The sequence below is a fragment of the Rhinopithecus bieti genome, unplaced genomic scaffold (assembly GCF_001698545.2).
Source record: "Rhinopithecus bieti isolate Rb0 unplaced genomic scaffold, ASM169854v2 scaffold_34968, whole genome shotgun sequence".
Classification (NCBI taxonomy): Eukaryota; Metazoa; Chordata; class Mammalia; order Primates; family Cercopithecidae; genus Rhinopithecus; species Rhinopithecus bieti.
Genome location: NW_016814942.1, coordinates 52,991 through 58,555, shown reverse-complemented (window position 1 = coordinate 58,555; position 5,565 = coordinate 52,991). Strand labels below are relative to the sequence as shown.

The 5,565-nt window shown below is 42.3% G+C and overlaps 1 pseudogene across 1 annotated transcript in view; it reads left to right on the top strand.

Moving 5' to 3' along the window:
- The first annotated feature begins 5,078 nt into the window (after positions 1–5,078).
- LOC108515622 (60S ribosomal protein L7-like) overlaps positions 5,079–5,565 on the top strand; it is a 4,053-nt pseudogene continuing 3,566 nt past the window's right edge. The window contains exon 1 of the transcript XR_001881582.1: positions 5,079–5,565. The product of XR_001881582.1 is annotated as a 60S ribosomal protein L7-like (transcript).

Here is a 5,565-nt window from a genome sequence, read left to right as displayed (position 1 = left end):
GCCCGCCTCGGCCTCCCAAAGTGCTGGGATTACAGGTGTGAGCCACCGCGCCCAGCTTGGCTTCTCAATTAATTTCCAGTCTCGAATTAGTTTACAGACCCAGAGCTCCTTGAATCAATGAGATGCTGGGTCCCTATGAGGAAGAACTCCAGTATACCACTGTGACAAATGTACACCGTTAATTTCTCCCCCTCTTTTCCCCAAAGAAAACAATGCCCTTTAACCAGAGAACCTTTGCACTGGGAAAAAAGAAATAATCAGACCTTTGAGGAATTACTGAATAAAGTTTCTGAATTGATAATAATTCCAGGAGAACTGAAATGACATTGCAGTGCATTAACCAGAGTAGGAACTTACGGAGTTTTGAATCAATTCTAATTCCCAGTTGGCCTGGTGGGTTTCTCAAACCACCCTTTAGTTATCTCCCCCGTTCTGGAATACATAATTAGATTAGCCATACTCAGCAGCTGGTAGAATCTCAAGCTGGTTCCCTGACCAATGGAGCGAGAGCTATTATGGTAAAAAAAAAAAGGTCAAGATGAAGTTAACAGAACTGCCTATTCCTAGGAAAAAGTGAACCAAAAGCAACAGCACATCTGTACAGGGATTTCAGAGACTGATGCCACCAGGAAGGTTTTGAAAGATCCAAGGTTAGGCTGGGACAGGTGGCTCATGCCTGTAATCCCAGGACTTTGGGAAGCCGAGGCGGGCGGATCACGAGGTCAGGAGTTCGAGACCCACATGGTGAAACCCCATCTCTACTAAAAATACCAAAAAAATTAGTCAGGTGTGGTGGCGCGCACCTGTAATCCCAGCTACTTGGGAGGCTGAGGCAGTTGAATCACTTGAACCTGGGAGGCAGAGGTTGCACCGAGCTGAGATCATGCCACTGCACTCCAGCCTGGGTGAAGAGCGAGACTCCATGTCAAAAAAAAAAAAAAAGATTCAAGGGTCATGGCTCTCATTTCATCCTACATAAGTCACTGAACAAACATAAGAGATCTTGGAGAATTATACTGGATAAATGCAAGCTTAAATCATATGGAGACTCCCATTGCAGCTGTTGTACCAGATGTTGTTTTATACTTGAGCAAATATACACATCCCTGGTACCTAGTGTACAGCTATTCGTCTGCCTAATACTTTTTTTCCTGTATCGTTGTTAATAAATACCACCAGAAGCAGTTTGCTTTCAGGTGGCAAAGACAGAAACACACCTTCACTGTCCTACCTCACACACTAGTAATTGGCTCAGGCTTCTGTAACAGCATACCAACTGAGTGACTTAATCAATATATTTTATTCTCACTGTTGCAGAAGGTAGAAGTTATAATCAAGATCATCAGAACTGGTATCTGGTGAGATCTCTCTCCTTGGGTTGTAAGTGGCCACCGTCTCTATGTCCTTCCATGGACTTTCCTCTGTGCTTTTGTGGTAAGGGAGATCTGTAATGTCTCTTTCTCTTCTCATAATGACACTTTTTTTTTTTTTTTGAGATGGAGTTCCACTCTTGTTGCCCAGGCTGGAGTGCAATAGTGCAATCTTGGCTCACTGCAAGTTCCGCCTCCTGGGTTCAAGCGATTCTCCTGCCGCAGCCTCCCTAGTGGCTGGAATTACAGGCACCCGCCACCACGCCTGACTAATTTTTCGTATTTTTTGTAGAGACGGGGTTTCGCTATATTGGCCAGGCTGGTCTCGAACTCCTGACCTCAGGCAATCCACCTGCCTCAGCCTCCCAAAGTGCCGGGATTACAGGCGTGAGCCATTGCGCCTGGCTCTCAATCTTAATTCCCTCCAATTAGCCACATTGAGGTTAGCGCTTCAACATATAAATTTTAGAGGAACACAGTTCAGTCAATAATAGTGATATATCAACTCTTCAGCCTTATGTTGTAGCTTAGTTTGCTGGGATCTTGGTCACCTTTTCCTTCCACAAACTATCACACTGGTTCTTTACATTGATGGTATTATGCTTACTGAATATAGTGAGCAAGAAACTCACTAGACTTATTGGTATGAAATTTATATCAGGATGTAAGGACATTAATCCAACAAAATTTCAGAAGCCTTCTATCTCTGTGAGATTTATAGGGTCCCAGTGGTTTGGGACATGCCAACATATCCCTTGTAAGGAGAAGAGTAAGTTGTTATATTTGGCTTCTATTACAACCAAACAAGAGGCACAACCCTCATGGGCCTTTTGGTTTTGAAGGTAACATATTTCTCATTTGGTAAGTTACTCTGGCCCATTTACCCTGCGACCCAAAAAGCTGCTAGCTTTCCTTTACTCAGAAGAAAAGAATATTCTACATCAGATCCAGGCTGTCGTGTCACTTGGGTTGTGTGTTCCAATAGGGTCAAAGGTGCTGAAATTGTTTTTTTTGTTTTTTTTTTTGAGACGGAGTCTCGCTTTGTCGCCCAGGCTGGAGTGCAGTGGCCGGATCTCAGCTCACTGCAATCTCCACCTCCCGGATTTACGCCATTCTCCTGCCTCAGCCTCCCGAGTAGCTGGGACTACAGGCACCCGCCATCTCGCCCGGCTAGTTTTTTGTATTTTTAGTAGACACGGGGTTTCCCCGTGTTAGCCAGGATGGTCTCGATCTCCTGACCTCGTGATCCTGGGCGACACAGCGAGACTCCATCTCAAAAAAAAAAAAAAAAAAAAAAAATGTCCATGCTGGCCAGGCATGGTGGCTCATGCTTATAATCCCAGCAGTTTGGGAGGCCAAGGCAGGTGGATTGCTTGAGCTCAGGAGTTCAAGACCAGCCCGGGCAACTTGGTGAAACCTTGTCTCTACAGAAAATACCAAAATTAGCTAGGCATAGTGGTGCATGCCTGTGATCACCAGCTACTTGGAGGCTGAGGTCAGAGGAATGCTTTAGTTCAGGAGGTTGAGGCTGCAGCGAGCCATGATTGTGCTACTGTACTTCAGCCTGGGTGATACAGCAAGACTCTGTCTCAAAATAAAATAAAATAATAACATAAAATAAAAGTCCATGCTTCTCAAAGTGATATAGAAATTAAATGCAAGTCCTATCCAAACCCCAAAGGCATTTATTATTAAATTAGAAAAAAATAATTACAGATTTACTTGGAACCAAAAGAGACCCTAAATAGTCAAAAGCAATATTGAGTAAGATGAACAAAGCTGAAGATATTAGACTCCCTGATTTCAAAACATATTAAAAAGCAATGCAATCAAAACAAGATAGTACTGGCATAAAAACAGACATAAAGAACAATGGAACAGAATGGAGAGTCCCAAAATAAATCTAATATATACATACAATCAACTGATCTTCAACGAGGGTGCCAAAAATACACAACAGAGAAATGAGTCTTTTAAGTAAATAGTGCTGGAAAAATTGTATCTCCATATGCAAAAGAATAAATATAGACTCTTACTTCACACCACATTCAAAAACCAACTTAAATGGATTAAATATTTAAACATAGGACCTGAAAACATAAAATGGCTAGAAAAAAATGGAAAAATTTTCAGAACTTTGGACATTGCGAGGCTTTTGTTTTTAAATTAGACTTCAAAAGAACAGGCAACAGGCTGGGTCACACCTTTAATCCCAGCATTTTGGGGGGCTGAGGCAGGCAGATCACCTGAGATCAGGAGTTGGAGACCAGCCTGGCCAACATGGCAAAACCCCATTTCTACTAAAAATATTTTAAAAATTAGCTGGGTGTGGTGGTGCGCTCCTGTAGTTCCAGCTACTCAGGAGGCTGAGGCAGGAGAATTGCTTGAACCTGGGAGGTGGAGGTTGCAGGGAGCCGAAATTGCATCACTGTATTCTAGCCTGGGCAACAGAGTGAGACCCTGTCTCAAAAAAACAAAACATTAAGACAAAAAAACAGGCAACAAAATCAGGACAGACAAGTGGGACTACCTCGAATAGAAAAACTTCTGAACAAAGGACATAATCCACAAATGAAAAGATGACTTAAGGAATGAGAAAAAAATAGTTGCCAATACTATATCTCATAAAGGTATATCCAAAAATACAAGGAATTCCCACAACTTAATAGCAAACCCCAAATAACATGATTTAAAAATGAGTAATGACCTAAATAAACATTTATCCAAAGAAGACATAATAATGGCCACAGGTATATTTAAAAAATGCTCCATGTCACTAAATGTCAGTCAAATGCAAATTTAAGTCACAATAAGACATCACCTCACTCTTGTGAGGACAGGTATATTAAAAACAAACAAGCGTGCTAAAGTTACGAAGACACTGGAACTTTAAACACAGCTGTCAGGAATTAAAATTGGCAGCAACAAGGCCAGGTGCAGTGGCTCATGCCTGTAATCCCAGCACTTTGGGAGGCCGAGGCGGGCAGATCACGAGGTCAGGAGATCGAGACCATCCTGGTGAACATGGTGAAACTCCATCTCTACTAAAAATACAAAAAATTGGCCGGGTGTGGTTGCAAAAAAAAACAAAAAACAAAACAAAACAAAAAACTCCCTCTCCACACTCAGTCCCAATGAGGGTTGAGACTTCAATATGAATAACTACACACACAAACTTACAAACAGCTTAGATGAAATGATTTAACTGCTCAAAACACAAATTACCACAATTACCCAATTAAAAAACTGATATTTTTGAATTGCCCTACACTAGAAAGAAACTGAAATCATAATTTTATTATTTATTTATTTATTTTTGAGATGAAGTCTCGCTCTTGTACCCCAGGCTGGAGTGCAATGGCGTGATCTTGGCTCTCTGCAACCTCTGCCTCCCGGGTTCAAGTGATTCTCCTGCCTCAGCCTCCCAAGTAGCTGGGATTACAGGCGCCTGTCAGCACGCCCAATTAATTTTTGTATTTTTAGTAGAGACGGGGTTTTACCATGTTGGCCAGGCTGGTCTCGAACTCCTGACCTCAGGTGATCCACCCACCTCAGCCTCCCAAAGTGCTGGGATTACAGGCATGAGCCACTGCACCCAGCCTGAAATCATAATTTTAAAACTAAAAATAAATAAATAAATTCAAGCCTGAATGGTTTTCTGAGTTCAGTGTTTAAAAAAGAGTTAAACTCTTTTTTCCGGTTGGAACCATGGAGGGTGCAGAAGAGAAGAAGAAGGTTCCTGCTGTGCCAGAAACCCTTAAGAAAAGCGAAGGAATTTCGCAGAGCTGAAGGTCAAGCGCCTGAGAAAGAAGTTTGCCCAAAAGATGCTTCGAAAGGCAAGGAGGAAGCTTATCTATGAAAAGCGAAGCACTATCACAAGGAATATAGGCAGATGTACAGAACTGAAATTCGAATGGCGAGGATGGCAAGAAAAGCTGGCAACTTCTATGTACCTGCTGAACCCAAATTGGCGTTTGTCATCAGGATCAGAGGTATCAATGGCGTGAGCCCAAAGGTCCGAAAGGTATTGCAGCTTCTTCGCCTTCGTCAAATCTTCAATGGAACCTTTGTGAAGCTCAACAAGGCTTCGATTAACATGCTGAGGATTGTAGAACCATACATTGCATGGGGGTACCCAAATGTGATGTCAGCAAATGAGCTAATCTACAAGCGTGGTTATGGCATCAATAAGAAG